Source organism: Homarus americanus, unplaced genomic scaffold (genome assembly GCF_018991925.1).
Source record: "Homarus americanus isolate GMGI-L3 unplaced genomic scaffold, GMGI_Hamer_2.0 scaffold6317, whole genome shotgun sequence".
In the NCBI taxonomy this organism is placed as follows: Eukaryota; Metazoa; Arthropoda; class Malacostraca; order Decapoda; family Nephropidae; genus Homarus; species Homarus americanus.
The window spans coordinates 17,477,619-17,501,209 of record NW_024730668.1 but is presented as its reverse complement, the minus strand read 5'-3'; the positions used below and the strand labels follow the sequence as shown (position 1 = coordinate 17,501,209).

The 23,591-nt window shown below is 50.7% G+C and overlaps 1 long non-coding RNA gene across 1 annotated transcript in view; it reads right to left on the bottom strand.

Moving 5' to 3' along the window:
- Nucleotides 1-1,930: 1,930 nt before the first annotated feature.
- Nucleotides 1,931-23,591, bottom strand: part of LOC121867140 — a 113,093-nt gene continuing 91,432 nt past the window's right edge. Inside the window, exon 3 of the long non-coding RNA XR_006089089.1 lies at nt 1,931-1,970. This is a non-coding gene — a long non-coding RNA (uncharacterized LOC121867140). The remainder of the gene's footprint in view (nt 1,971-23,591) is intronic.

Genomic DNA, 23,591 nt, shown 5'->3' with positions numbered 1-23,591 from the left:
TGAAAAAAGGAAGATATTTTCTGGTATCCCGAGAAGTTAGTTCCTTTATGATCCCGACAAGTTAAAATCTTAGGTGACCTGGACAGCCTGAGGTGTGTTGTCTTAGGGAACAATGTTATGACCACACAGCCGTCATCACCAGGACACCGCTGCTCCCGGATATTGAATATTCAATTAGCGTTATTAAGGTGTGTTATCCGAGCTCCAGGTGACCCCCCTCCCTCCTCACCTGTGTTATTGCTACACCCATTACGGCCTCACGAACGGGCGACGGAGTAGGAGGGGGGAGAAACGTAGGGTGATGGGGAGGGCGGACGTGGGAGACGGACGTGAGGTGGTTTGGGGAGGGGGAGGGGAAGGACGGATTGGTGGAGAGAGACGGTGACAATATTTCAAAGGTTTTATGTTAAGAAAGAAGTATACAAATAAATATATAAGAGACTAACAAACAGACAGACAAACACAGGAGAAGGATCCCCACGCTATGCCTATACCCACAGGAGAGAAGGAAACTCTGTATAGGACTTTTGGCCCACCTATAAGGACTATCAGGCAACAGAGGCGTCCTTGGTAGGATTCCCGATCACTGTAAGGGTTCTGATCACCTTGTCTAGAGGAGGAGCTGCTGGGGGGGGAAGGGCGGATGGGGTTCAATTCCTCAAAGGGGTAAGGGGGAAAGATGTACCCAAAGAGAAGAGGGAGGAGGGACTCAAGGGTGAGGTAGGGGTGTGGGTGGGGAGGAGGGACTCAAGGGTGAGGTAGGTGTGGGTGAGGAGGAGGGACTCAAGGGTGAGGTAGGGGTGTGGGTGGGAGGAGGACTCAAGGGTGAGGTAGGGTGGGGTGGGGAGGAGGACTCAAGGGTGGGTGTGGGTGAGGAGGAGGACTCAAGGGTGAGGTAGCCGTGTGGATGGGTAGGAGGGACTCAGGTAGGGGTGTGGGTGGGGAGGAGGGACTCAAGGATGACGTAGGTGTGGATGAGGAGGAGGGACTCAAGGGGTGAGGAGGGGGTGTGGGTGAGGAGGACTCAAGGGTGAGGTAGGGGTGGGTGAAGAGGAGGGACTCAGGGTGAGGTAGGGGTGTGGGTGAGGAGGGACAAGGGTGTAGTGGGTGAGGAGGAGGGACTCAAGGGTGAGGTAGGGGTGTGGGTGAGGAGGAGGGACTCAAGGGTGAGGTAGGGTGTGTGAGGAGGAGGGACTCAAGGGTGAGGTAAGGGTGTGGATGAGGAGGGAGACTCAAGGGTGAGGTAGGTGAGTGAGGAGGAGGGACTCAAGGGGTGAGGTAGGGGTGTGGATGAGGAGGAGGGACTCAAGGGTGAGATAGGGTGTGGGTGGGGAGGAGGGACTCAAGGGTGAGGTAGGGGTGTGGGTGAGGAGGCGGGACTCAAGGGGTGTGGGTGAGGAGGTGTTGGGGGCATGAGGGGAGAAGTCTGGCTAGTACTTGTGGGGGTGTGCGAATGTTTGTTACTTGATACTGTGTGTGTGTGTGTGTGTGTGTGTGTGTGTGTGTGTGTGTAATTACCAGATTAAAGCTGTTATTCATATTGTTGCACAGACATACACTAAATACTCTACCCTATAATTATTCATTATGTCGCCTCTAAGTAAACTTCTATCTTTGTCTCTGTATCTAAAAGTTTATCCAACAAATTTTATTCATCAGCACCAATACATAACCTAACCTAATCTAACCTGACCTGACCTAACCTAACCTAACCTAACCTAACCTAATCTAACCTAACCTGACCAAACCTAACCTAACCTAACCTGACCTGACCTAACCTAACCTAACCTGACCTAACCTAACCTAACCTGACCAAACCTAACCTAACCTGACCTGACCTAACCTAACCTAACCTAACCTGACCTAACCTAACCTAAGCTAACCTAACCTAACCTAATCATACTCAACACTAAACTAATGTACTGTACTCACCAGCGGCAGCAGTCACCAGGGCTCTGTCACGCACCAAGCTGCCAGGGAGAGATATAAACAGTTATTACAGGTGTTATAGATTGGTGACTGGACAGGTAAACTCATTAACAATCACTACAGGTGTTACAAGAGACTGGTGACTGGATAAACTGATGGATGAACTGGTGACTATGTTCATGGACATAAATGAATGATGATGTATGTATGTATGAACGAGTGTATGTATGTATATATGAACGAGTATATGTATGTATGAACGAGTGTATGTATGTACTCGTGGTGACAGATAAAAACTGGACACACACACACACTTAACCTTTCCAACCCTGCTAATACTTAATCCACCAACCACTACCCTCCCCTCCCTCTCACCTCACACTACCTCATTCGTCTCGTCTTATTATCTCCTTATCGCCCTTCCCTTTTCCTCATTTCTCTCCCTTTCTTCCTTCCCCTCTTACCTCTGTCTCCTCCACCTCCTCCATTGTTTCCCTTTCCTTTTCTCTTTACCCCCTCCCTCCTCCTTCATTCCCTTTTCTTCCCCTCCCCTCTTCCTTCCCCTTTACCCTCTTCTTTTTCCTTTCCTTTTTTCCCTCTTGCCCACCCCCCCTCATCCTCTTTCCTTGTTTCTCATGCCCCTTTCTTTCACCTTCCTCCACCTCCCCCGACCACTAAGGCTTCCTGGTGGCCAAGACCGCCGCCCTCTTCTTGAAGCAAAAAGCGCCTAATATATTGACGTAGTTATGGGTCTTCCTTCTTGCTATCTATCGTGCTGTCTATCTCTGTCTATCGTGTCTTCTACCTCTGCCTATCACTGTATCTTTGTATATATCGTGTCGTCTAGGTCTGCCTATCGTGCTGTCTATCTCTGTCTAGCGTGCCATCTATCATTGTCTATTGTCTATTGTATGTATGTATGTTTCACCTTTTATCTAGTTTCCCCTATATCGTCTTCTGCCCAACATACCCGAGGCACCGACTATCTACAGAGATAGTCAAGAGAATAGATTAAGCGGGTTAGTAGTGACTAGTAACGATGTTGGTAAACAAAGACAAACTAAAGCCTGATAAGTCACCAGGTCCCGGTGAGATATATGCCAGAGTATTAAAAGAATGTAAGGAAGACCTTAGCAAACTTGTTTAACATGTCATTAAAAACGGGTGTAGTACCAGAATCCTGAAGGATAGAGAATGTGATACCGATTTTCAAGAAGAGAGATAGATCACTATCCTCTAACTACCGTCCAATTAGTTTAACATCAATTGTAGGCAAAGTACTGGATGCAATAATTTCAATCACAATTCGAAATCACCTGGAGAAGCACAAATTGATCAATGATTCTCAACATGGCTTCACAAGTGGGCGCTATGTCTGACAAATCTATTATCATTATTTTCAACTGTTTTCGAATCGGTGGATGACAGACACGATTATGGTATGGTTTACCTCGACTTTAGTAAAGCCTTTGACAGAGTCCCCCACGAAAGACTAATACGTAAAGTGGAGGGAGGCTCATGGAATTGGAGGAGTTGTTCTAAAATGGATTAGGGCGTGGTTACAGGACAGGAAACAAAGAGTCAGCTTTAATGGTACAAAATCAGACTGGGGTAACGTTACTACTGGAGTACCCCAAGGCTCAGTGCTTGGACCATTACTAGTTATTATATACGTAAACGACATAAATATAGGCGTAGGCAGTAACTGAAGTAAATTTGCTGACGACACTAAAATAGGGCGTGTAATTAAATCTGACGAGGACTCCGCAAAACTACAGGAAGATCTAAAAAAAATCGCTTGGTCTGAAAAATGGCAGATGAAATTTAATGTGGACAGATGTAAAGTATTTAGTCTAGTCTAGCAGATGTAAACGGAGTAACCACATATTAGATGAACAACGTTGTTATAGAGAAATCTGACTGTGAGAAAGATTTAGGAGTAATTATAAGTAGGAATTTTAAACAAAGACAACAATGCATATTTATTCGAAACAAGGCCAACAAAGTACTTGGGTTAATACAAAGGAGTGCTAGTTACAAGACTAGTGAGGTTATCCCAAAACTATATCTTGAGCTTGTAAGACCTCACTTGGATTACACGGTGCAGTTTTGGTCACCGTACTACAGAATGGATATAGAATCCCAAGAAAGAATTCAGAGGAGAATGACAAGACTAATCCCGGGCATTAAGAACCATAAGTACAGAGACAGGTTAAAGCATCTTAATTTGCACTCTCTCGAGGTGTATAAATGGAAATCAGGGCTAAACAAAGATAATATAACAAAGGTATTCAAACTATCCAACGAGGAGCGAACTCGTAACAATGGTTTTAAATTAGACAAATTCAGATTTCGGCGTGAAATAGGTAAACACTGGTTTGGTAGCAGAGTAGTGGATGAGTGGAACAAGTTACCAAACATCGTCATTAACTCGAATACGCTGGATACCTTCAAACATAGGTTGGATGGATATATGAGCCATAGGGGTTGGGTGTAAACGGGCTGCCCATATTCCCCCTTCCCTACACGCCACGCCACGCCCCGCCCCGTCCCACCCCGCCTCACCACCCCGCCCCACCTCATTGCCCCGCCCCGCCACTCAGATAGGGGTGTCACCTTACCTTCAAAATATTATCTCTGCGAAAGGACGGTCGATAATTGTGGTGCAGTCCCATGACCACAAATTTTTTCAATCCTTTAAATAATAAGTCTTGTTAGTGGTGTTAGGGCGAGGCTGTTCCTCCCCAAGGCCGTCGACAACCATAACTACAACTATATCCAGCAGTTATGAATTTTTGGTTGGTTAGGTTAGGTTAGGCCCCAAAGTCCAGGGTTTGTGGCCCATGGTCCAAACGTCCTGCATTCAGGGAAAACAAGGAGAGAATGAAGGGAGAGGGCGTGTCAACGGAAGGGTGGAGAGGGAAGAGGGAAGAGATGTGAGAGGAAGGAGGTCCTCTTCCAACCTCAGAATTCACACTTTACCTCACCTGAACTCTTTCAACCTCACCCTTCCACCTGACCTCTCCCCTCATCCCCTTTGTCTCAAGAGGGGATAATTAGGTGGTGTGGAGAGGTCACGTTGACTGACCCAGACTGACCTTCAACCTCTCCCCGGCTGTGTACACTCCTTCTCTTCATTAACACTCATTTTTCTTGACCTATTATTTTTTGGGGGTGAGGAAGGGGGGCGGACATTAGAGATTAATTTAGTAAGTGTGATGTTGTGTTCTTGTTGTTGTTGTTATTATAAAACAATGAAACAACAACAATAACAATTTAACCAAATATAACAGATCAACAACCACAGAAACAAACAACAAACAAACACAACAAACAACAATATATAAATACTCGTAATGTCGACGCGTCTCTTTGTTTACTAGTTGCCCTTTAAAAATTGTGGATTAATTTCTCTCATCACACACACACACACACACACACACACACACACACACACACACACACACACACACACACACACACACACACACACACACACACACACACACACAACCCAACACCACACACACACACACACACACACACATACACACACACACACACACACACACATACACACACACACACACATTAGTTATATTTACAAACAAAGTCACAGAACCACTCCAGTTTTTACCATAAGTGACAACATGGAGGAGTAGTTAAGTGGAGGACTATTAGCCTCTAAGCATTATAAATATACCAGACCCTCTTAACATACACAATCATACCTTCCAATTAGTATACTTGTATCATACTGTGCTCTCAGTGTATTTTATTTACATCATGCGGGTTGTTATGTTCTTATATATATATATATATATATATATATATATATATATATATATATATATATATATATATATATATATATATATATATATATATATATATATATATATATATCATACTTTGTGTGTGTGTGTTTAGTTTGATCAGGTGTTTTAATGAGGTCTTGACGTCAGGTGTTGTGGTAATATATGACTTGGGTGACACTCTGAGGCCCCTGTCATCCCTCACCTCCCCCCGTCACCTATTCCCCTCACCTCCTCCCTCATCCACTTCCTTCACCTCCTCCCCTCACCCACTCCCATCACCTCCCCATCTCACTTCCCCTTCATCCATTCTCACTTCTCCCATCACCTCTCGCCCATTCACTCTCACACCACCCCACACCCACACTGGCTGGAGGGTGAGGGGAGACGGAAGTAGGAAGGAGAAGGTTGGGGAGAGGGAAGGTTGGGGAGGGAAGAATGAAGGAGGGAAGAAGTGGAAGAAAGGAGAGAGAGAGAGAGAGAGAGAGAGAGAGAGAGAGAGAGAGAGAGAGAGAGAGAGCAGCACACCTGTCACCAAAGGAGACAGAGGGGCGCGTGAGGGGACAAGAGGGCCAAGAGAGGTCATGAGGGGCAGCCTGGTTAAGGAGGAGGGAGGTCACAGCGTGAAATGTTAGTGAAGGGAGACACAAGGGAGGGGAGGGGAGGAGACACAAGGGTGAGGGGAGGAGACACTAGGTGAGGGGAGGAGACACTAAGGTGAGGGGAGGAGATGGGAGTAGGGGAGGAGACACGGGTGAGGGGAGGAGACTTAGGTGAGGAGACACTAGAGGAGGGAGGGGAGGGGAGGGAGGAGACAGTAGGTGAGGGGAGGAGACACAGGGTGAGGGGAGGGGAGAGACACTAGGGTGAGGGGAGGAGACACTAGGTGAGGGGAGGAGACACTAGAGTGAGGGGAGAGGGGAGGGAGGAGACACTAGGTGAGGGAGGAGACTCTGTGGGGTGAGGGGAGGAGGACACAGGAGGGAGAGGGGAGGGAGGAGACACTAGGGTGAGGGGAGGGGAGGAGACACTAGGGTGAGGGGAGGAGACTCAGGGGAGGGAGGGAGGAGACATCAGGGTGAGGGAGGAGACACTAAGGTGGGGAGAGAAGGAGGGAGGGGAGGAGACACTAGAGGGGAGGAGACTCTAGGGGAGGGGAGGGGAGACACTAGAGGAGGGGAGAGGGAGGAGGGGAGGAGACACTAGGGGTGAGGGGAGGAGACACTAGGTGAGGGAGGAGACACTAGGGTGAGGGAGGGGAGGAGACCAGGTGAGGGAGGAGACACTAGGGTGAGGGAGGAGACACTAGAGTGAGGGGGGAGGGGAGGGAGGAGACACTAGGGTGAGGGGAGGAGACTCTAGGGTGAGGGGTAGGGGAGGGAGGAGACACTAGAGGAGGGGAGGGGAGGGAGGAGACACTAGGGTGAGGGGGAGGAGACACTAGGTGAGGGGAGGAGACTCTAGGGTGAGGGGAGGGGAGGAGACACTAGGTGAGGGGAGGAGACTCTAGGGGTGAGGGGGGAGGGAGGGGAGGAGACACTAGGGGTGAGGGGAGGGGAGGGGAGGAGACACTAGGGTGAGGGGAGAGGAGGAGACACTAGGGGTGAGGGGGAGGAGGAAACACTAGGGGGAGGGGAGGAGACACTAGGGTGAGGGGAGGGGAGCAGACACTCAGGTGAGGGGAGGCCTAGGGGAGGGGAGGAGACCGAGTGAGGGGAGGGGAGGGGAGAGAGACACTAGGGTGAGGGGAGGACCTGGTGAGGGGAGGGGAGGGAGGAGCACACTAGAGTAGGGAGGGGAGGGGAGGAGACACTAGGGTGAGGGGAGGGGAGGAGACACTAGGAGGGGAGGAGACCTCAGGGGTGGGAGGGGAGGGGAGGAGACACTAGGGGTGAGGGGAGGAGGACGGAGGAGGGGAGGGAGGGGAGGAGACACTTAGGTGAGGGGAGGGAGGGGAGGAGACACTAGGGGTGAGGGGAGAGGAGGAGACACTAGGGGTGAGGGGAGGGAGGAAACACAGGGGGGAGGAGACACTAGGGTGAGGGGAGGGGAGGGGAGGAGGACATAGGGTGAGGGGAGGAGACTTAGGGAGGAGGGGAGGAGGAGACACTAGAGGAGGGGAGGGGAGGGAGGAACAGGGGAGGGGAGGAGACACTAGGTGAGGGGAGGAGACTAGGGTGAGGGGAGGGAGGAGACACTAGGGTGAGGGGAGGAGACCTAGGGTGAGGGGAGGGAGGGAGGAGACACTAGGGAGGGAGGGGAGGAGGAGACACTAGGTGAGGGGAGAGGAGGAGACACAGGGGAGGGAGGAGGAAACACTAGGGGAGGGGAGGAGACACAGGGTGAGGGGAGGGGAGCAGACACCAGGGTGGGAGGGGAGGAGACACTAGGGTGAGGGGAGGAGACACTAGAGGAGGGGGGAGGGAGGGGAGGGGAGGACATTAGGGGGGGAGGAGACTTAGGTGAGAGAGGAGACACTAGAGTGAGGGGAGGAGGGGAGGAGGAACCAGGGTGAGGGGAGGGAGACACGGGGTGAGGGGAGAGACTTCTAGGTGAGGGGAGGGGAGGAGACATAGGTGAGGAGAGACTCTAGGGAGGGAGGGAGGGGAGGAGACACTAGGGTGAGGGGGAGGGGGAGGAGACACCTAGGAGGGGAGAGGAGGAACAAAGGGTGAAGAGAGGGAGGAGACACTAGGGAGGGAGGGAGCAGACACCAGGGGAGGGGAGGGAGGAGACACTAGGTGAGGGGGAGGAGACTTAGGCAGGGGAGGGAGGAGACACTAGGTGAGGGAGGGAGGGGAGGAGACATTAGGGTGAGGGGAGGAGGAGACACCAGGGGAGGGGAGGGGACAGACACTAGGGGAGGGGAGGAGACACTAGGGTGAGGGAGGAGACTCTAGGGTAGGGGAGGGGAGGACACACTTAGGGTGAGGGGAGGAGACTGAGGGTGAGGTGTAGGGGAGGGGAGGAGACACTAGAGGAGGGAGGGGAGGAGGAGAAACAGAGGGGAGGAGGAGACACACAGTGAGGAGGAGGAAACACTAGAGGGGAGGGAGACATCAGGGGTGAGGGGAGGAGACACTAGGGGTGAGGGAGGAGGAAACACTAGGGAGGGGAGGAGACACTAGGTGAGGGGAGGAGCAGACACTAGGTGAGGGAAGGGAGGACAGGGTGAGGGGAGGAGACTCTAGGGTGAGGGGAGGAGAGACAACAGGGTGAGGGAGAGACTGTGTGAGGGAGGGGAGGGAGGAGAGACACTAGAGGAGGGGGAGGAGGGGAGGAGAAACAAGGGTGAGGGGGAGGAGGAGACACTAGGTGAGGGGAGGGGAGGAAACACTAGGGGGAGGGGAGAGACTAGGTGAGGAGGAGAAGAGTGAGGGGAGGGGAGAAACACTAGGGGTGAGGGGAGGAGACTCTAGCAGGTGAGGGGAGGGAGGGAGGAGACACAGGGTGAGGGGAGGGAGGGAGGAGACACTAGGTGAGGGGAGGAGGAAACACTGGGGAGGGAGGAGACACTAGGGTGAGGGGAGGGAGCAGACACCAGGTGAGGGGAGGGAGGAGACACTAGGGTGAGGGGAGGAGACTCAGGGGAGGGGAGGGAGGAGACATAGGGGTGAGGAGGGAGAAACACTAGGGGAGGGGGAGGAGACACTAGGGGTGAGGGAGGAGCAGACACTAGGTGAGGGGAGGGGAGGAGACACTGTGAGGGAGAGGAGACGCTAGTAGGGATGAGACACTAGGGTGAGGGGGAGGAGACTCTAGGGTGAGGGGAGGGGAGGGAGGAGACACTAGGGTGAGGGGATGGGAGACACTAGGGTGAGGGGAGGAGGAGACACTAGGGTGAGGGGAAGGAAGAGACACTAGTGGGGAGGGAGGGGAGAAGACACTAGGTGGGAGGAGGAAACAGGGGTGAGAGGAGGAGACATTAGGTGAGGGGAGAGGAGACGCTAGGGTGATGGGAGGAGGAGACACTAGGGGAGGAGAGGGGAGGAGACATTAGGGCGAGGGAGGAGGAGACACTAGGTAAGGGAAAGGAGGAGACACAGGGTGAGAGAGGCACTAGGTGAGGGGAGAAGAGGAGACGCTAGGGGTGAAGGGAGGGGAGAGACACTAGAGGAGGGGTGGGGAGGAGATACTAGGGGAGGGAGGAGACACTAGGGAGGGGAGGGGAGGAGACACTAGGAGTGAGAGGGGTGGGGAGGAGACACTAGGGGAGGAGGAGACACTGGGGTGAGGGGAGGAGGAGACCTAGGGTAAGGGAAAGGAGGAGACACTGGGGTGGGGAAGAGGAGACGCTGGGGTGAAGGAGGAGGCACTAGGGTGGGGGGAGGGGAGGGAGCACTAGAGTGAGGGTGGGGGGGAGACACTAGGGGAGGAGGAGACACTAGGGGTGAGGGAGGGAGGAGACACTAGGGTAAAGGAGGAGACACTAGGGTGAGGGGAGAGAAGAGGAGACGCTAGGGTGAGGGAGGAGGCAGCACTAGAGGTGAGGGTGGGGAGGAGACACTAGAGTGAGGGGTGGGAGGAGACACTGGGGTGAGGGAGGAGAACACTAGGGGAGAGGTGAAGGTCAGTGTAGAGGTGGGAGTGGGGGTGAAGAGATGGAGGGAATGAATCTGGAGCTGGAAGGTGAGTGGAGGGGGGGGAGGTCCACAGGCTGGTGTGAGAGGCTGGAGAGAGGTCAAGAGAGGTCACTGAGGGGGAGGGGGCCACCAAGTAGCTGAACTAATGTGGCTGTTTAGTAGTTTCATTACTGGGGGTCGAGGGAGGAGATGGGGGGAAAGGGAGGTAAAAGGAGGGGGCAGGGAGAAGGTGGTGGAAGGAGAAGGTGCAGGAGAGAGAAGAGAGAGAGAGAGAGAGAGATAAGAGGAGGAAAAAATGTGAAGGGGAAGAAGGGGTGAAGTGGAGAAAAGGAAAATGGAAGGAGAGAAGAAAGTGAAACAGGAGGAAGAGAGGGAGACGAGGAATGGAAGAAGGAAAAGAGAGAGACGGGTCACCCTTCATGCTCCTAACCCCTCCTAAAGACAGTCTGCACTTCCGTCGACACCTTCAACTACCCCAAAGCCCCATTGCACCCCCCTCCCCACCTCCCTCGACTCCCTTCAGCACTACGTGGCGCCCAAGTGCAGCATATTGCTCCCCCACTCGAGGGCTGGCCAGGTGCTGCCCTCACCCTCGGGGGGAGAGAGGGAGTGCATGGAGGAGGGAAAGAAAGGATGGAATGGAGAAGGGACGGAAGGATAGAAAAAAGGGAGGAGGAGAGGAGGAACGAAAGGGATGGAGAATAAATGTAAAAGAAGCGGTGGAATGGAGAAAAGATTACATTTGCGCATCATTTATTGAGCACCCCTTCTAGTAGAAGAAGAGTCATGAGGGGGAGGAGGGGGTGGTTATGGGGAAGGGGGTGGTTATGGAGGAGGAGAGGGGTGGTTGGAGGAGGAGGTAGGGTCATGGGGAGGAGGTAGGGTCATGGGAGAGGAGTAAGAGGGCTAGAAGGTTGAGGAGGGGTCAAGACTCACCATCTGGGCCAGTTGGTGACTCATGGTCACCCCAACCACCTGCTGAAGTGTTGAAGAAGAAAGAAGAAGAAGAAAGAAGAAGAAGAAAGAAGAAGAAGAAGGTATGCGACCACTAATCACTGCCAAGAAACTACCATTAGTCACCAACAATGTCACAAACTCAACCCTGAACTAAGGAAGTTTAGGCAGGAAAAACGGTTTTAGGACCACCTCAACATTAGCCCCCAGCAATTACCTCAATATTAAGTAACCTAACCTAACCTAACTTGACCTGATTTGACCTAACCATCCTAGCGTCACTTAATCTAACCTAACCAAACCTAATTATGTTCCTTATATTAGGTATTAGGTATACAACACAAATCTCTGGATGATTAGGTTAGGTTAATATTATTGTTGCGGTGGTGTTGGTGGTGGGGAATCACCATAACGCATTACCTGTCACACACACACACACACACACACACACACACACACACACACACACACACACACACACACACACACACACACACACACACACACACACACACACCATGAGAGAAGATGTATAACTTCCTGGACACCCCTGGCTGACGTTATCTAGCGAGCGAGGAGAGGGAGAGAGAGAGAGAGAGAGAGAGAGAGAGAGAGAGAGAGAGAGAGAGAGAGAGAGAGAGAGAGAGAGAGAGAGAGAGTAACTTTGTAACTTTATCACACCTCACCCCCCCAAAATCACATCGTCACTCCCCCCCCCCAGTCTCCCCATACATATAAAAATCACCAGTCTGGCGCGTGTTGGGCTTTACTTGTCACCCAGGGACGGAGGGGTGTCTGTTCGTCTGTCTGTTTCTGTGGCCCTACACCTGTTGTTCCCGTAGCTGGTGGGGGTAAGGGAAGGTAGGGGAGGTGGAGGTGGCAGGGAAGGGTAGGGGAGTGTGGAGGTGGTGGAGTGGAAGGGTAGGGGAGGTGGAGGGTATGGAAGGGTAGGGAGGTAAATATCTGGGTGCAATATTCTATGTAAACAATAACCCTCAATAATCAGATAAAGTCCACACGTATGTGAGCATGGCGATCTGTGTTTGGTTCAATAATAATAATAATAATAACAACAATAATAATAATAATAATAAACCCCTTACAGTAGTTCAAGTTCATGTTAAAATATCCGGAGACAAGGATCACCTGAAGATTAGCCCCCAGCTTATTTCACCTGATGATAAAACACCTTAACGTCACCTGGGGGTTAGGTTAGGTTAGGTTTGGTTAGGTTAGGTTTTCAAATAAACTGTGATATTTCAAATATATCATTATTATGTTATTGATATTACTTTGACCCATGGCCCAAACGTTCGGAAGTCGTGGCCTATGGCCCAAACGTCCGGAATTCATGGCCTATGGCCCAAACGTTCTAACCACCGTGGCCCAAACGTCCGGGGATCGTGGCCCATGGCTCAAACGTCCGGGGATCGTGGGCCATGGGCCAAACGTCCTACATTCGCCAAGGCAGCTCAAAGGCCACCGGTGTGAAGGACCTGTGCTGGTGTTTATTTACTCATGTACTGAACTAAGACAGTGACACTCACTTTTCCTACTGCTAGGTGGTCGACCCTGCCCGCGACCCGTACCATAGCAGGAAAATATCGATCTAGTGATGCTCTTATAGTATGTATACATACAGTAAATTAATGTAGTCACGGCTGTAGACTGTCACTTGTCATCGTTTTCTTTAACCCTGGAAACCTTTATCATTGTGTGAACCGTCACCATGGCAACATTTGGTGAATTTTGGAGTGATTTGCAGAAACAAATTATCATGTACTTAAAATTGGAAGAACAAATACTGTCAATGTATACAGCCTTAACAACATCAACTTAGAGAAGTCGACTTGTGAAAGAGACTTAGAGGTACTTGTAAGCCCGGACCTTTGGCCTAGAAAACAGTGCGTTAATGTTCCAAATAAGGCAAACAGAGTATGAGGTTTTATATCTAGAAGTGTAAGTAATAAGAGTGAGGAGGTCATATTGCGATTATATCTTGCGCTAGTCAGGACGCACCTCGATTATAATGTTCAGTTTTGGTGCCCTTATTATAGAATGGATATCAATTCACTGGAGTCGCTGCAGCGAAGAATGACGAAAATGATTCCGGGACTTAGAAACCTTCCATATCAAGAAAAACTAAACTTGCATTCCCTAGAAAGACGAAGAATGCGGGGAGATATGATAGAAGTATTTAAGTGGGTGAAACGAATCAATAGAGGAGATATAGATAAAGTTCTTATAATATCCGAGCAGGATAGGACTCATAACAAGGGATTTAAGTTGGAAAAGTTTAGGGTTAGGAGGGGGATAGGAAAGAACTGGTTCACATATAGAGTGGCACATGAGTGGAACAAGCTTAGCAACGTTGTAGTAAATGCTGGAACGCTGGAAAGTTTTGAAGGGGGGTAAATAGATTCATGGACGATAGAGTGGTTATAACCCTCGACAAGAGCTGCCATGCACAGGCCAACCGGCCTATTGCAGACTCCTTATTTTCTTATGTTCTTATGTGATCCTTGTCATATGCAAATCCGCAAACCCGTTCACGAGTTGTGGTGACACACAGACCCTGATGACTCCTGGTGACCCCTAGTGACACCTGATGACTCCTAGTGATCTCTGGTAACCCCTAGTGGCACCTGGTGACTCCTAGTGATCTCTGGTGACCCCTAGAGACACCTGGTAACTCCTAGTGATCTCTGGTGACCCCTAGTGACACCTGGTGAGTCCTATTGATCTCCAGTGACCCCTAGTGACTCTTAGTGATCCTCTGTGACCTAACCTGGGCTCTTGATCTCTGGTGACCCCTAGTGACACCTGGTGACTCCTATTGATCTTTGGGCCTAGTGCCTGGTGACTCCTAGTGATCTCTGGTATAGTGACACCTGGTGAGTCCTATTGATCTCTGGTACCCAAGACACCTGAGTGACTCCTAGTGATCTCTGGTGACCCCTAGTGACACCTGGTGACTCCCTATTGATCTGGTGACCCCTAGTGACACCAGGTGACTCCTATTGATCTTTGGTGACCTAGTGACACCTGGTGAGTCCTATTGATCTCTGGTGACCCTTAGTGACACCTGGTGACTCCTAGTGATCTCTGGTGACCCTTAGTGACACCTGGTGAGTCCTATTGATCTCTGTGACCAGTGACACCTGGTGACTCCAAGTGACCTCTGGTGACCTAGTGACACCTGGTGACTCTAGTGATCTCTGGTGACCCCTAGTGACACCTGGTGAGTCCTAGTGATCTCTGGTGATCCCAGTGACACCTGGTGACTCCTATTGATCTCTGGTGACCCCTAGTGACACCTGGTGAGTCGTCTTGATCTCTGGTGACCCCTAGTGACACCTGGTGAGTCCTAGTGATCTCTGGTGACCCCTAGTGACACCTGGTGACTCCTATTGATCTCTGGTGACCCCTGGTGACTTGAGTTCAAATCTCTGTTGACCCCTAGTGACACCTAGTGACTCCTGTTGATCTCCTGAGGCCCCTGTTGACACCTGGTGAGTGCTAGTGTTCTGGTGATCTCGTGACACCTGGTGAGTGCTAATCTCTGGTGACCCTTAGTGACGCCTGGTGATTTCGTGATCTCTGTGACCCTAAAGTGACACCTGGTGACTAGCGATCTCTGGTGGCCTAGTGACCCCTGGTGAGACTTCTGGTGATCTCTGTTTGACTAGTGACACCTGGTGAGTGCTGATGATCTGGTGACCCCTAGGCACCTGAACCTCCTAATCATCTCCAGGTGACCCCTAGTGACACCTGGTGACTTCATTCTCTGGTGATCCTAGTGACACCTGGTATTCATCTCTGGTGACCCCTAGTGACACCTGGTGACTTCTATTCTTCTCTGGTGACCCCTAACGACACAGTGACTCCGATTGATCTCTGAGTGACTAGTGACACCTGGTGACTCTGTGATCTCTGGTGACCCCTAATGACACCTGGTAGAGTACTCTTGATCTCTAGTGACCCTTAGTGACTTTGGCTCTTAGTGATCTCTGTTGACCCCTAGTGACACCTGAGTGACTCCTGATCTCTGGTGACCCCTAGTGACACCAGGTGACTCCTAGTGATCTCTAGTGACCCCTAGTGACCTTGGTGACTGCCTAATGATCTCTGGTAGCCCTTAGTGACACCTGGTGACTCCTAGTGATCTCTGGTGACCCTTAGTGACACCTGGTGGGTCCCTATTGATCTGTGACCCCTAGTGACACCTGGTGACTCCTAGTGATCTCTGGTGACCCCTAGTGACACCTGGTGACCATGTAATCTCTGGTGAGCCCCTAAGTGACACCTGGTGACTCCCTGTTGTCTCTCAGGCCCTAGTGACACCTGGTGAGATCTCCAGTCTCTGGTGACCCCTAGTGACACCTGGTGAGTCTAGTGATCTCTGGTGACCCATAGTGACACATGGTGACTCACAGTGATCTCTGGTGACCAGGCCTCGTGAGTCTCTTGATCTCTAGTGACCCCTTGGTGACCCTGCAGTCTCTGGTGAGCCTAGTGACACCTAGTGATCCTGGTAACCTTGAAGTGACACCTGGTGACTCCTAGTGATCTCTGGTGGCCCTAGTGACACCTGGTGACTCCTCTTGATCTCTGGTGACCCCTAGTGACACCTGGTGAATCCTCTTGATCTCTGGTGGCCCCTAAACTGCCTGGTGGCTCTAATGGGCTCTGGTGACCCCTAGTGACAGCTTGACTCGTCTTGGTCCCTGGGCCCTAGTGACACCTGGTGGGTCAAGTGATCTCCTGAAGTGACGAGCCCCTAGAGTGAGCCACCATGGTGACTCCCTATTGATCTCTGGTGACCCCTACTGACACCTGGCTGAGTCCTCTTGATGCTCTAGTGACCATAGTGACACCTGGTGACTCCCTAGTGATCTCTGGTTGCCTAGGCGACACCTGGTGTCCTATTGATCTCTGGTGACCCTAGTGACACCTGGTGAGTCCTCTTGATCTCTGTGGTGGCCCCTAGTGACACCTGGTGAGTCTAGTGATCTCTGGTGACCCCCTAGTGACACCTGGTGACTCCTGGTAAGGCCTCTAAGTGACCCCTAGTGACACCTGGTGACTCCTCTTGATCTCTGGTGACCCCTATGGCGCACCTGGTGAGTCCTGTGATCTCTGAGGCCCCTCGTGGCACCTGGTGCTAAGCGAGTGCTAGTGATCTCTGGGGACGCCTAGTGACACCTGGTGAGTGCTAGTGATCTCTGGTGACCATTGACACCTGTTTTTCTAGTTATCTCTGGTGACCCCTAGTGACCCCTGGTGAGTGCTAGTGATCTCTGGTGATCCCTAGTGACACCTGGTGAGTGCTAGTGATCTCTGGTGACCCTTAGTGACGCCTGATTTCTGATGTACTAGTGACACCTGGTGACTTCTAGTGATCTCTGGTGACCCTTAGTGACACCTGGTGACTCCTAGTGATCTCTGGTGACCTAGTGACACCTGGTGAGTCCTATTGATCTGACCCCTAGTGACACCTGGTGACTCCTAGTGATCTCTGGTGACCCTAGTGACACCTGGTGACTCGTAGTAATCTCTGGTGACCCCTAGTGACACCTGGTGACTCCTATTTATCTCTGGTGGCCCTAGTGACACCTGGTAAGTCCTAGTGATCTCTGGTGACCCATAGTGACACATGGTGACTCCTTTGAGCTCTGGTGACCCCTAGTGACACCTGGTGAGTCCTCTTGATCTCTAGTGACCCTTAGTGACACCTGGTGACTCCTATTGATCTCTGGTGACCCCTAGTGACACCTGGTGAGTCCTCTTGATCTGGTGGCCCCTAGTGACACCTGGCTCTGATCTCTGGTGACCCCTAGTGACACCTGGTGAGTCGTCTTGATCTCTGGTGACCCCTAGTGACACCAGGTGAGTCCCTGATCTCTGGTGACCCCTAGTGACACATGGTGACTCCTATTGATCTCTGGTGAACCCTAGTGACACCTGGTGAGCCCTCTTGATCTCTAGTGCATGACACCTGGTGACTCCTAGTGATCTCTGGTGACCCTAGTGACACCTGGTGACTCCTATTGATCTCTGGTGACCCCTAGTGACACCTGGTGAGTCCTCTTGATCTCTGGTGGCCCTAGTGACACCTGAGTCCTAGTGATCTCTGGTGCCCCTAGTGACACCTGGTGACTCCTAGTGATCTCTGGTGACCCCTAGTGACACCTAGTGACTCCTATTGATCTCTGGTGACCCCTAGTGACACCTGGTGACTCCTAGTGATCTCTCTTGTGACACCTAGTGACACCTGGTGACTCTAGTGATCTCTGGTGACCCCTAGTGACACCTGGTGACTCCTAGAGATCTCTGACCCCTAGTGACACCTGATGACTCCTAGTGAACTCTGTTGACCTCAGTGACACTGACCCTAGTGATCTCTGGTGACCCCTAGTGACACCTGGTGAGTGCTAGTGATCTCTGGTGACCTAGTGACACCTGGTGCCTCCTAATCATCTCAGGTGACCCTAGTGACACCTGGTGACTTCTATTGATCTCCTGGTGACTAGTGACACGGTGACTCCTATTCATCTCTGGTGACCCCTAGTGACACCTGGTGACTTCTATTGATCTCTGGTGATTCCTAGTGACACCTGGTGACTATTGATCTCTGGTGACCCAACACACCTGGTGAGTCCTCTTGATCTCTGGTGGCCCTTAGTGACACCTGGTGACTCCTATTGATCTCTGGTGACCCCTAGTGACACCTGGTGACTTCTATTGATCTCTGGTGACCCCAATGACACCTGGTGAGTTCTCTTGATCTCTGGTGACCCTTAGTGACACCTGGTGACTCTTAGTGATCTCTGTTGACCCCTAGTGACACCTGGTGACCTGTCTCTGGTGACCCCTAGTGACACCTGGTGACTCCTAGTGATCTCTGGTGACCCCTAGTGACACTTGGTGACTCATGATCTCTGGTGACCCTAGTGACACCTGGTGAGTCCTCTTGATCTCTGGTGACCCTTAGTGACACCTGGTGACTCTTAGTGATCTCTGGTGACTAGTGACACCTGGTGAGTGCTAGTGATCTCTGGTGACCATTAGTGACACCTGGTGATTTCTAGTTATCTCTGGTGACCCCTAGTGACACCTAGTGACTCCTATTGATCTCTGGTGACCCCTAGTGACACCTGGTGAGTGCTAGTGATCTCTGGTGATCCTTAGTGACGCCTGGTGATTTCTAGTATCTGTGACGTACACTAGTGACTCTTTGTTCTGCTACGTGCTTGATCTCGGCCGACCCTGGTGATCTCTGGTGACCACTAGTGACACCTGGTGACTTCTAGTGATCTCTGGTGACCCCTAGTGACACCTAGTGACTCCTATTGATCTCTGGTGATCCCTAGTGACACCTGGTGAGTGCTAGTGATCTCTGGTGACCCTTAGTGACGCCTGGTGATTGCTAGTGATCTCTGGTGACCACTAGTGACACCTGGTGACTTCTAGTGATCTCTGGTGACCCTTAGTGACACCTGGTGACACCTATTGATCTCTGATGACCCCTAGTGACACCTGGTGAGTGCTAGTGATCTCTGGTGACCCTCAATGACACCTGGTGACCCCTAGTGATACCTGGTGACTCCTACTGATCTCTAGCGACCCCTAGTGACATCTGGTGACCCTTAGTGACACCTGGTGAGTCCTATTTATCTCTGGTGACCCCTAGTGACACCTGGTGCCTCCTAATCATCTCGGGTGACCCCTAGTGACACCTGGTGACTTCTATTGATCTCTGGTGATCCCTAGTGACACCTGGTGACTCCTATTCATCTCTGGTGACCCCTAGTGACACCTGGTGACTTCTATTGATCTCTGGTGATTCCTAGTGACACCTGGTGACTTCTATTGATCTCTGGTGACCCCCAATGACACCTGGTGAGTCCTCTTGATCTCTGGTGACCCTTAGTGACACCTGGTGACTCCTCTTGATCTCTGGTGACCCCTAGTGACACCTGGTGACTTCTATTGATCTCTGGTGACCCCCAATTACACCTGGTGAGTCCTCTTGATCTCTGGTGACCCTTAGTGACACCTGGTGACTCTTAGTGATCTCTGGTGACCCCTAGTGACACCTGGTGACTCCTAGTGATCTCTGGTGACCCCTAGTGACACCTGGTGAGTCCTCTTGATCTCTGGTGACCCTTAGTGACACCTGGTGACTCTTAGTGATCTCTGGTGACCCCTAGTGACACCTGGTGACTCCTAGTGATCTCTGGTGACCCTAAGTGACACCTGGTGATTGCTAGTGATCTCTGGTGACCCTTAGTGACACCTGGTGACACCTATTGATCTCTGGTGACCCTTAGTGACACCTGGTGACACCTATTGATGTCTGGTGACCCCTAGTAACACCTGGTGAGTGCTAGTGATCTCTGGTTACCCTTAGTGAAACCTGGTGACTCCTATTAATCTCTGGTGACCCCTAGCGACACTGGGTGAGTGCTAGTGATCTCTGGTGACCCCTAGTGACACCTAGTGATTTCTAGTGATCTCTCGTGACCCCTAGTGACAGTTGGTGAGTCCTATTGATCTCTGGTGACCCCTAGTGACACCTAGTGAGTCCTATTGATCTCTGGTGACCCCTAGTGACACCTGGTGAGTGCTAGTGATCTCTGGTGAACCCTAGTGACACCTGGTGAGTCCTATTGATCTCTGGTGACCCCTAGTGACACCTGGTGAGTGCTAGTGATCTCTGGTGACCCTTAGTGACACCTGGTGACTCCTAGTGATCTCTGGTGACCCCTAGTGATACCTGGTGACTCTATTGAGTCTCTGAGCCCTAGTGACACCTGGTGAGTGCTAGTGATCTCTGGTGACCCCTAGTGACACCTGGTGAGCCTATTGATCTCTGGTGACTCCTGGGGACACCTGGTGACTCCTACTGATCTCTGGTGACCCTAATTTCGTGACTCCCTGAAGTGATCTCTAGTGACCCTAGTACCTGGTGACTCCTAGTGATCTTTCTGGTGACCCCAATGAAACCTGGTGACTCCTATTGAACTCTGGTGACCCTCAGTGACACCTGGTGACTCCTAGTGATCTCTGGTGACCCCTAGTGAAACCTGGTGACTCCTAGTGATCTCTGGTGACCCTCAATGACACCTGGTGACCCCTAGTGATACCTGGTGACTCCTACTGATCTCTAGCGACCCATAGTGACACCTGGTGACCCTTAGTGACACCTGGTGAGTCCTATTTATCTCTGGTGACCCCTAGTGACACCTGGTGACTCCTAGTGATCTCTCATGACCCCTAGTGACACCTGGTGAGTCCTATTGATCTCTGATGACCCCTAGTGACACCTGGTGACTCCTAGTGATCTCTGGTGATCCCTAGTGACACCTGGTGAGTCCTATTGATCTCTGATGACCTCTAGTGACACCTGGTGACTCCTAGTGATCTCTAGTGACCCCTAGTGACACCTGGTGAGTCTTATTGATCTCTGATGACCCCTAGTGACACCTGGTGACTCTTAAAGATCTCTGGTGACCCCTAGTGACACCTGGTGAGTGCTAGTGATCTCTGATGACCCCTAGTGACCCCTATTGATCTCTGGTGATCCCTAGTGACACCTGATGAGTCCTATTGATCTCTGGTGACCCCTAGTGACACCTGGTGAGTGCTAGTGATCTCTGGTGACCCTTAGTGACACCTGGTGAGTTCTAGTGATCTCTGGTGACCCTTAGTGACCCCTATTGATCTCTGGTGATCCCTAGTGACACCTGGTGAGTCCTATTGATCTCTGGTGACCCCTAGTGACACCTGGTGAGTCCTATTGATCTCTGGTGACCCCTAGGGACACCTGGTGACTCCTACTGATCTCTGGTGACCCCTAGTGACACCTAGTGACTCCAATGATCTCTGGTGACCCCTAGTGATACCTGGTGACTCCTAGTGATCTCTGATGACCCTTAGTGACACCTGGTGACTCCTAGTGATCTCTGGTGACCCTCAATGACACCTGGTGACCCTAGTGATACCTGGTGACTCCTAGTGATCTCTAGTGACCCCTAGTGATACCTGGTGACCCTTAGTGACACCTGTAAGTCCTGTGATTCTGTGACCCTAGTGACACCCTGGTGACTCTAGTGATCTCTCGTGACCCCTAGTGACACCTGGTGACTCCTAGAGATCTCTGGTGACCCTTAGTGACACCTGGTGACTCCTAGTGATCTCTGGTGACCCCTAGTGACACCTGGTAGAGTCCCTATTGATCTCCTGGTTAGTGACACCTAGTGACTCCTAGTGATCTCTGGTGACTCCTAGTGATCTTTGGTGACCCTTAGTGACACCTGGTGACTCCTGTTGATCTCCTGGTGACCCTTAGTGACACCTGGTGACTCCTAGTGATCTCCTCGTGACCCCTAGTGACACCTGGTGACTCCTAGAGATCTCTGGTGACCCTTAGTGACACCTGGTGACTCCTAGTGATCTCTGGTGACCCCTAGTGACACCTGGTGAGTCCTATTGATCTCTGGTGACCCTTAGTGACACCTGGTGACTCCTAGTGATCTCTGGTGACTCCTAGTGATCTTTGGTGACCCTTAGTGACACCTGGTGACTCCTGTTGATCTCTGGTGACCCTTAGTGACACCTGGTGACTCCTAGTGATCTCTGGTGACCCCTAGTGACACCTGGTGAGTCCTATTGATCTCTGGTGACCCTTAGTGACACCTGGTGACTCTTTGTGACATCTGGTGAGTCCTAGTGATCTCTGGTGACCCTCAATGACACCTTGTGACTCCTAGTGATCTCTGGTAACACCGAATGACACCTGGTGACTCCTAGTGACCCCTTATGACTTCTAGTGACCCCTAGTGACCCCTGGTGACCTAGTGACTAGGTGTTAACGAGTGACCACCACCTATACATATATTAAGACCTGTAACACAACCCTTCAATATGACCCCGGCATGACCTCAGACCTGGAGACAACCCAAGCCGGAAGTCTCAGGGTCTGGTCAGGTCCACCATGAGAGTGTAGACAGTATAGTAAGTTGGGTGGGGCACTTAGAGGTTGGCGGTGTGTAGGACTGATTGTAATTTGGGATATATTTTACAAAAGTAGGTTAGGTCAGGTTAAGTTAGTTTAGGTTAGATTAGCGTTAGGTTAAGTTAGATTAGGTTAGGCTAAGTTAGATTAAGTTAGGTTAGTTTAAAGTTTTATTAGGTTAAGTTAGGTTAGGTTAAATTAGCATTAGGTTAGGTTAGATTAGCATTAGGTTAAGGTAGGTTAGGTTAGATTAGCGTTAGGCGAGATTAGCGTTAGGTTAAGTTAGGTTAGGTGAGACTAGATTAGCATTAGGTTCAGTTAGGTTAGGTTAGGTAAGGTTAGTTCGGTTAGCGTTAGGGTTGGTTAGGTTAAGTCAGTTTAAGCTAGGTTACATTATGTTATGTTATGTTATGTTATGGATCAAAACAGTCTGATTCTAGTGTAATTGTATGTGCTGAACTCAATTATGACATTCGTATAGCTGTATCAGGCTCAGTTTTCCAGAACCAGCATATCTATATACTTAGTGTACCATGCTATTCATACAGTAATTTATATGCTCATTGGCTCCACTTATGCAATTATTTTGTCCTGATTTGTGCTTTTTTGTTTGTTTCAGTTTGCTGATTCATGATATTGCATATCTACACCTGCATGATTTGTAATTACTCTGAAATTAACAAAACATGGAACGTCGCAAGTGTGTGAACGGTGCTGACAGTTTTTGCTACATATGTGGTGCCTTCACTCCTGGTAGCCTCAAGAAACCAATCACAAAAGCTGTTCGACTGAACTACAAAAGTTACTTCAAATGTCATTTGGGTGACCAAGACAAGAAATGGGCACCTCATGTAGCCTGTAAGTCTTGTGTTAACCACCTGAGCGAGTGGATGTGTGGTAAACGAAGTTCAGGAATGCCGTTTGCTGTACCAATGATATGGCGTGAACCTAAAGACCACAGTAGTGACTGCTACTTCTGTCTCACAAATATTAAGGGAATAAAAATCAAGACACGAGGCAAGGTACAGTACCCCAATATTGCTTCTGCAATCCGACCAGTACCGCACAGTGCTGAACTTCCAGTCCCAAATCCACCGACTGAACAAGAATTGAGTGATTCCGATTCTACCTCTACCTCAATGGAAAACGACTACCAGGATGACTCTGAAAATACCAGGCCTAAACTATTTACTCAAGAAGCGCTTCATGATCTCATCAGGGACCTAAACTTGTCAAAAGAAAAGGCTGAAGCTTTGGGATCCAGACTAAAGCAGCGTAACCTGCTAGAAG